The 10000-nt window shown below is 36.8% G+C and overlaps 1 protein-coding gene across 6 annotated transcripts in view; it reads right to left on the bottom strand.

Moving 5' to 3' along the window:
* The window catches only part of LOC135195788 (ankyrin repeat and BTB/POZ domain-containing protein 3-A-like), a 463838-nt gene that overhangs the window by 173748 nt on the left and 280090 nt on the right, over positions 1-10000 (bottom strand). The gene's annotated exons all lie outside the window — the stretch shown is intronic.

Here is a 10000-nt window from a genome sequence, read left to right as displayed (position 1 = left end):
AACGCACTGGACGAAAATTCGCCTGAACAGGATGCAATGGTTACAAGGCGCAACGGCTGCCTCTTAAATCAAAAGTAATAAGTGTTTTAATAAGCATCTCTGTAAAACTAGCTTGGACTTACATCATTTTCCAGCTTTATTTCTCTTTATTTCTTGCGAGACTTTTTTTCTTTTTTTTTTTTTTTTAAAGCTTCCTCAACGATGCCATAAACATTCCGGGCTAAGGTCACTTCCAAAGCGATAAATCAGAGATCTTAATGCTCCCATGCACTTGGGAAGTCATTACGGGACCCCATTCGAGAGAGAAATGTTCTCCCTTTCGGAGTTGTGGCGGCCAGAAAATATTTTCCAAACTTTAATGGACAGTGCGCACATCACGAACGACATGGCATATATCTTTATTTATGGATTTATCATGTTCCTAACTTTCGTGATTCAGTTATACATATGTGTGTGTGTGTAAATCTTAAGCTGAGAGTCTACTGTGAGTTAGAATTGCTATACTTAACATTAATTAGTTTAGCAGGGCCGATGTTCGGCAAGATTCTGACTAATAGGGGAATAACAGTGAGGGTGCAGAAAAGGACCACGATGGTTTTTTTTCTTTTTAATAAAAACAGAGGATGTGTTTGCTATAAAAAGTTTTGTGGAATGTTGGAATGTACAGGGAAAATTGGCCCGTGGCATACTTGGACCTAGACAATAGAGAGGGAGAGAGAGAGAGAAGAGAGAAGAGAGAGAGAGAGAGAGAGAGAGAGGGGCTGTCCGCACTGACAGAAGGACTGAGGCGATTCCGATGCCGCCTGACTGCTGAAGGATTGAGCAAACAGGAGGTCCTTTGTCCAACCCATCCTCCTCAGTATCCACTGCTGCTCTCTGCAACTGTTTAATGAGTCGTTCCGGTTGGTCAACGAAGGGCAACTGGTGACATGGGATCCCAATTCGCCATCAAATGCGGCGGAAGGACGACGATACCCCGAAAATGTCTACCTTGAATAATGGTACCACTCTTGCAATAATAATAATAATAATAATAATAATAATAATAATAATAATAATAATAATAATAATAATAATAATAATAATAATAATAATAATAATAATAATGATTTGCCAAGTTTTAAAGCAAATTTAAAATCTAATAATAATGCACCAACTGGACTCATTATGAATCTCTTCAGTAGCAAAGTCACTCAAGGAAATGTGAAAGCAAAAATAGAAATATTTAACTCTACCTTAGGGCTAATGTCAATTACCCTTTCAAGAAGCACAAAATTGAAGTCCAAGATGAAGAAAGAGGGAGAGAAGGAAAATGATAGAACTGCCTTTTCAAAGAAGAAATTTTGAAGGAAATACAAATAGGCAAAGGATAAACAGGTCACTTCTATAAATTTGCAACTTCAAACAGATAAAACAGATGTTGATATTCGTAAGGAAACGGAATCCAATATGCAGAAAGAACTTGATTCTAATAGATCATCAAGCTTGAAAGAGAAACTGAAAAATCAAGTAATGAGTTATGGAGTAACTTCTGACAAAGTCTCCACTTCCGTCATCAGAAAGCGTAACGTCGATCGGTGAATGTAAAAAAAATAATACAAGAAAATAAAACTGTTTTAGCACATGGAAAATGAAAGGATATCTGTTGATACGTTGGTTAATCAGTCGAAATCCTGTTCCTTATAAAAATGTATATAGGTTTCTGAATCTGCGGAAGCAGTGCGAGTGTTAAGTTTTAAATTGTCATTTTTTTAAATAACGGGCACTGACGGGAACCACAATATATATAATATATATATATATATATATATATATATATATATATATATATATAAAAACTTGTACAAAGGATAAGATGTCCAAAATAAACAATATATACCAAATATACTAAATGCAACTAATAAACTAACGCACAAAGACAACATATACCACGCCCAATGGATTAAACATACCCAGTAAACAAAATGTACTAATCTGGTGCATTTGGGTATATTTTGTCCATTGGGTACATTTTTTCTCCTGGTACACTTTATCAACTGGTTACGTACATGATTTCCCAATCAGGTTTACCCAAAGGTACATCTTAAATAAGGCGGTATAAGTTTAGGCGCAGACACCCCAGCAGCAAGTACTTAAAAAAAATTAGTCGCCGACTATTATCTCTCTCTCTCTCTATCTCTCCTTTCTAGAATGGAGAAGAGAACGCTACATGATAATACAGGCATGGAAACAGATAGAAGGAATTGCCGAAAACATCATGGAGCCACAAATATCAAGAAGAGCTGGCAGAGGTAGATTAATAGTGCCCAAAACTATACCAGGGAAACTAAGGAAAGCACACAGGACATTTATCCAATACGCACCAGCATCGACAATGTATCGTGTATTCAATGCGTTGCCAGCTCATCTGAGGAATATATCAACAGTGAGCGTAGATGTTTAAGAATAAGCTCGACAAATATCTAGGCTGCATCCCAGACCATCAAAGATTAGAAGATGCAAAATATACCGGAAGATGCATTAGCAATTCTCTGATAGACATGAGAGGTGCCTCACACTGAGGGACCCGGGGCAACCCGAACGAGACGTAAGGTCTTTTTATAAGGTGTAAGGTTCACAAACCAAGACATCGATACTTGAATCTTAGCTGAAAGATTCAAACAACTTTCTCTCCGTTTTAAGGAATTTTCCTGGAACGTGTGAAATTAATGGGTCATAAAAGGTGCAGGCGACGCTTACTGATGATAAGAAACTATCAATCACTGACGGTTATCAACAGACCTTTGGAGCCTTCCCCTGAAAGAACAAATGACACAGTTAATCCGCAAGAGAATGAAAATATAATATGCTTCGGAATCATTTCGGAAGCAACATGAAGGAAGACGATGGTGAAGCGATGATGGAAATTGGCTAAAAGTATAATGAAAACGAATAACGAGGGAAGATCTCTTTCATCATAAGTAAAATTTACATTGCAATGGATCTCTCTCTCTCTCTCTCTCTCTCAGCATATAGGTTTTAACAACCACAGGTTAAAGAAACTTAATAAAAAATATAAATGTGACCCCTAACAGAATCAGAGTAAAATGTCCTGTGAAAACCGTCTTAACTGTCAAACTTTCTTAATCCTTACTCAAGTAGTCACCCCGACTGTGAGGACAAAATGGTAAAGGAGAAACAATTAGATAATAATAATAAAAAAAAAAAATAAAAAAAAACAGTAGATCAAGTTTGGTGGTATACTAAAAGGGGGGAGAGGGGTTTATGGCCACATAGAAATATACATAAAAACTCACATCACTTCACAAAGACCATCGGTAATTACGAAACTGTGACAGAATCTTCAGATGAACTAAATATTGAGATTATTAAGTTCGAGCTGACTACAAGACTGACACTCCGGACAGAGGAATGATGTATTTCCTGAGACCTAATAAATATCATGATGGATTACGAAACCTGTCTCCAACTCCAACGATTAAAAAATGTCATAGCGTCGAGAATTAAGTTGGTGACTGATTTCACAGAAAGGAATATTTGCATTCGCTTCTCAAAAATGGTATTTTGTTTCCTAATTGCAACAACACATGACTTTAGCAAATGTTTACCTACAAATTCTGCTTGTAATTAAAACGTTCTTCATTTATTCTTGGAAAGCTAGTTCCTGATCCATCCTTAGAAGAATTCTGAATGTAGTCTTAGAATATGACCGTTTTTCATTATAATTTTCTGTAGTAAGCATGACGTGGGAAAAAGTGAAAACTCAAGTCTCTCTCTCTCTCTCTCTCTCTCTCTCTCTCCTCACACACACACACACACACACACACACACACACACACACACACACACACACATGCAAGCTTAGAGCTACGAAGAACTCTCTCTCTCTCACACACACAATCTAGCCTAGAGCTACGAAGAAAGTTCTGGTAATTAAAACTTTCGCATCTAGTAACACGTTCCTTGCTTGTCTAATAATCCTAAGTCAGTGGGAGCGCTGGCTAACACCTTCGCGAACAAAGGGAACGAGGTAGGTATCTCCTACCAACAAATTATAATTATAATTATCGTTCTTTGTTCCCAAACGGCCCCACCACCTAACCCTCCAGTCATAACGCAGGATTGGGTAACCAACTAAGCAATGTAATTTGTAGCACAAACATGGCTCGCATTTGCATACGATAATTTTTTTGTATGATTTCCCTATTGAATATGGGGGAAGATACAAAACATAAATCCAAATACCATGTTGCTATTTAATAAGCTATTACGACAATTTGCTTTGCCCTTCCAAATACGACAAATGTACTTTTTAAAGGATGAAATTGCTAACCCCAGGCCTTTGGTATCCTCCTTTTCATAACACGCCCTTTTCCAAACATACATACGTACACACCTACATAAATACATACGCACACATACAAGGGAGACGTCTTCTGGTAATTTAACAAGGCTTTATTGAGCGTTCAATTACCAGAACACGTCTCCCTTGCTTCCTTGAGAATACATCTCGAATGACTGCTGTTTTTCCTGTGATATATATATATATATAATACATATATATATATATATATATATTATATATATATACTATATATATATATATATATATCTTTACACATACGTACATACATACATACAAATACATACATTTCTTGAGTGCTGAAGGAAAAACGTTGAATTCCTGACCGGTCATGATAAATTCAAAAGAGCTATTTGAGATAAAGGCACTTTGCAAGTAAAGAACCTGGCAATGATAATCTCAGGCAAAAGTGCATTTATAAGCAACACTATTTCGACATCACAAACGGCGCCGTAGCAACCTCTCATCTGGAGAAATACTTGTCAAGAGCCTGACAGCTCTCTGTCCCTTTGACGAGGAGCAAACCCTGCGAGGAGTACGCACCTGAATAAATGCAAGAGCAGAATGTGGCAATAACACTCGCGCGGTGATTGTTAAAGCCGTTCCAGGGCCACAATTGAGCCTCCTGCTGCCATAAACGGGCTGGACGCTGCTCGTCTCCCAATTCCCGGCGCCACCGAGGGGAAGAAGAATTAGCGGCCATTCGGACACCTTCGTGAGGAGCTATTCCCGGCAACCTCCACAGTAATGCAAAACTTTTGATTTGACAGAACTTGAGCAAGAGGCCTTCCGGGCAGGTTTTACAATGATCTATATCTTGTGTCTTGGCAGCCACTTTTCAAAAGAGATCCTCCTGTTAGCTTCCGCAATCGTTCAAAACTCTTTTTTTGGTTTGGCAGAATCAGATTGAATCTCAGGATCTTTAGACAAATTGCTCGCTTGCAACAACATGCACCTCCTTTTAAACTATTCTTGATCATCATCCACCCACAATAATTTTTTCTACTATTTCCTTTGAATACCCGTCCTCGCATACTCAATTTCCAATATTCCCTTTAAATACCAGCAAGGTCCAGATAACTGTCGCTCAGTTGGCCAAAGCAGACACACACTCTGGAAACCGTCTCAATCCAACGCCTACACCTGAAAAGTTGGGTCCCAAGTGGTCACGATTTAGATGCTAATCGCGGAAGTGTGTTACTTAAGAACGTCCTCATATTTTTTCCTCTTGTGAGATCATCCACTCTTATCTATTGCAGTTATTCAGAAGCAACTGGGGTCCTTGACCAAAATGGACTGAAAACTGAACTGACTACAAATATGCATATATATGTGTGTATGTATGTACCAGCAAGCAGGAGTCCAAAACAAACGAGTCGGCAATTAAGTATTTATTATTAGAAACGCTTCGTGTTACTTCAACACATCATCGGTCTGCAAAAAATGAAGAATACTAAATAAATCAATTCAAAATACAGGCTATATTAAAAACAGTCATTACAGTCTTAAAAATCAATGCAAAAGAATAAAAACTAAAAAATAACCTGATTTTAAGAAAGGGGAAGACAAAGTGAGACCGAAAACACTTGGACCAAGTGCAGCATTGGAGAAGACACGTTAATAGCGTTTAGGGAGGGTGGATAACGTTCGATAAACAAAGACTCAAGGGTCGTTAAGTAGTAAGATTATGTGGTAGTTCCAATAAAAACGTTATTCGCCCTCCCTAAACGCCGTTAACGTGTCTTCTTCTCCTTTGCGGTACTTGGCCCAAGTGTTTTCTGGGCATGCGTGAGTTGGTGGTCTCACTTCGTCTTTCCCTTTCTTACAATCAGGTTATTTTTTAGTTTTTCTTCTTTTGCAATTTTTTAAAGACTGTAATGACTGTTTTATCTAGCCTGTGTTTTGAATTGATTTAGTTTGTATTTTTTATTTTTTACAGACCGATGATGTGTTTAAGTAACTCGAAACTTTTCTGATAATAAACACTTAATTGTACTGCTGGCTGTTGTTTGCTTTCGACTCCTGTTTGCTGTTATATACTTCTGCCTGAATTTGTATATATACATATTATAAATGTATATATATATATATGTGTGTGTGTGTGTGTGTGTGTGTGTGTGTGTATATATATATAAACGAGCACGTCATCATCATCATCACCTTGCTTTCACTTTCACTGTCAATAAGACGTGATGCGACCTCCAGCTTACTCGGGGCGCGTGCAAGATTTTCCCCCGACGCATAAGTTTTGCGGACATTATATTCCTCACTTAACGTGAAGTGGTCTTCGTAATTAATACCTATAACTATTACTACTCACTCTAACAGCAAGGATCAGATGAAAAGGACACAAATGAAACACGCTCACATATCATCAGCCGTAGGTGGAAATACAAAATAAGTGAACAGAAATATAGCCTCTAAATTTAGCACATCAAATAAATTAAAACGTGCTAAAATCTAAGGCCAAATATCCCGTTATTTTACCAGCAAAAACGAAAAAAATACGCTATATTTCATTCAAATAAATTTTCAGACCTTCTTAGGCTTTCCTAACCCTTAACAAGAACAAGAGGAAGCCAAACAACAACAACAACAAAAACAACAACAAAGTATTTAGTAGGCTTACTCCCCGAGTAAGCGAAAATCACCAATCTTTCCCAGACCTCCAGTTTCATAGCTCTCATGTAAGGGGGTCTCTGCTCTCTGGTGTCCACTGGAGCCTAGCTGACACCATGAAGTGCCATTCTCCCGGAACTAATGCCAAGAACAGGGCCAAACCATCTCCATCTCTAATCTATCTCATCTACAAATTGGACTAACGTAATTTCCTTCATGATATCTTTTCTAACGTCATCCTGCCATCTTAGACCTAATATCCTCTTCGAAGTTTTATTTTCGAATCGTCAGAATCTATTGTATCTTCTTTGCCGAACATGACTCACATCTGTACTACAATAAAAATTATAAGGAATCTGAGATAATAAAATCCGAGAAAATCTGACCTTGTTTGTCCTCCCCTGGTGACAGTAAGGGAGACATGACTCAGCCACCCACCCCCTGGAAACATGTTTGTCCGCCCAGGGTGGGGAACAATCTCGAAGTGTACAATCTTGCATTCAGGCTACTTGATTTCCAAACATAAACACACCTCCCCGCCCGCCGCCCCATTTTTCTGACTTGCCATTTTTAACCTTTTAACTCAATTTCAAATAAAGAGAACCGACATTGAATAAAATTTTTACAATTTATTGGGAGGACTAAAACTCATCCTTTCTCCGGTGTCATTTTATCACTTTGTGTATATTGTCGTCATGATCTCTATTTTCCCTGGATTCATCTCCACTCCCTTCTCTCTAGGTACCTGATGCAATGTATTTACCCAGCTTATTAAATTATTTAATTTTTTTGTATGAAACTCCCGAGTTTCTATCGTTACTCTAGCTTCTTTAAGCAATATTTCATCAATAATAAATCCACGCGAAGGGCAAACAGACAAAAGTTGCATCACATTCCCTGCACCATCCTAAGATTTACAGCAAATTCACACGGCAAGACTTCATCAATATTAAAATATTAACCTATCATCTGCACTGTTCATGGACCGTTTTATTAGTTTTACATGATTCAGAAGCAATACAGTTAACTGACAAAACCTTCCATAGTACTGTGGACACAATCAAACGCTTTCTCGCAAAATACATTTTATATATACATTATATGTGTGCGTTTAAGTAATATATATATATATATATATATATATATATATATATATATATATAATATATATAGTATATATTGAATGCATTGTCGCTTCTAGAAAGTCGGATCTTTAATAAAAAGAGTATGGCCAGCAGAAACTTCAGTTTTAACGAAAAATGCTGAAGTTTCTGCTGGGCATACTCTTTTTAATTTTCCATTTATATTAATATATATAATATAGATTTTTTTTTTTTTTTATATATGATATACTATATATAAGATATATATATAGAATTTATATACATAGAAATCAAAACATAATAATATATTAATATATATATATATAAATAAATATATATTATAGAGATATAAATGAGAAATATATTAATAAATATAATAGAATAATATATATGAATATATATTATAATATAGGGGACATCACATTAAATTTACAAAAAGAACCATTGGCGCAAAATGTTGTCAGACTAAACAAACACCCTGCGCAAACATCTGCAAAACTACACGATGTTTAACTACCAACTTCTCCATTATCATGAGAGCAATGCAACTTTTTAACGAGCTGTTTCCCATCAGGTTTAAATGCAAGCTTTCCTTGAGCTAATCTCAAGAATTCTTATATGACGAACGGAGCTTCTCGAAACTCAATTCTTCCTCTTGTCTAATCACATACACAGACATTAAAGATGATTGCATTTATGCTTCATCTAATCACAGATTATTATATAAAGATGCCTTGTAACCACTGGTACAAGGGGCCACTCGAGATTTTTTTTATTTAACCGCTGGTACAAGGAGACATTGAAGATTTATTTCATTTACGTTTTATCCTATTATATTAAGGCGAAATCTATTTTAAAAATGGTTGCATGATATCACACACATATAAAAACGGCAAAATAAGCAAAGAGCAGGTAAACTTGAAGCATGAACAAAATGCATTCTCATAAAACTATCATTAACTCGGGATTTTCCTGCCACTGGTCATTCATGCCTCATAAGAAATCCCAGTCTAACCTGAGACCAGTCAAAGCTTACAGTTGGCAAGGGAAATTTTCCGCCCAACGAGACAAGATCTTGCAAAAAACTGACCACGAGGTGCAGAAAGAAAAGGAATTTACAAGGCAATGAAGAGAGAGAAGAGAAAGAAGAGAGAGAGAGAGAGAGAGAGAGAGAGAGAGAGAGAGAGATACATGAATAAATGAATGGTTTCACCCCAGTGTAGTGGGAAATACCCCATCTGTCCCTCCTCGTCCGGCTCGGGCTTTGTACATAAGTAGTCTAGTTTCGAGTGAGAGGTGCGGCTACTTACCTAGCAGAGAGAGAGAGAGAGAGAGAGAGAGAGAGAGAGAGAGAGAGAGAGAGAGAGAGAGAATCCTCCTTCAGTAGACCATAAATTAATAAAAATAACAAAATTATATCCTTACCTTTCAATTCACTGGAAATGCAATGCAAACCAGCTTCTGCCACCCATTTATTTGCTCACGAACTTCAAAACACACTTTCCCTTACCTGCAAATGAAACGGGAGAATAAAAATTAAAACTTTTCTTGAAATACATTAAGAGGTATATTTAACACTAATTTTATTGCTGGAATCAGATCTTCAAACAACCTATGCTTAGTATTTATGTTGAAAAATACATACGTATACGAACACATATATACATACATAAATATACAATTTTCACCAAGGGATATGAAGCAATGTACACGCAACGTTTCAATTTGCTGTAGAACAGTACTTTTGTGAAGCGGACGTCCCCACCACACAACTACGAACACCGACTTAATTAATCTTCAGCATATATCTTCACCACAGCCAAAAGGTGACTAGAAATATTTTAACCATTAATTACAGTTGCCGTAACTATGCAAGGACAGACGATAAATGATTTTAAATAAAGTATGATCACAA

The sequence above is a fragment of the Macrobrachium nipponense genome, chromosome 16 (assembly GCF_015104395.2).
Source record: "Macrobrachium nipponense isolate FS-2020 chromosome 16, ASM1510439v2, whole genome shotgun sequence".
Classification (NCBI taxonomy): Eukaryota; Metazoa; Arthropoda; class Malacostraca; order Decapoda; family Palaemonidae; genus Macrobrachium; species Macrobrachium nipponense.
Note: the sequence above shows the minus strand (reverse complement) of the source record. Positions and strands in the feature narration are given on the sequence as shown.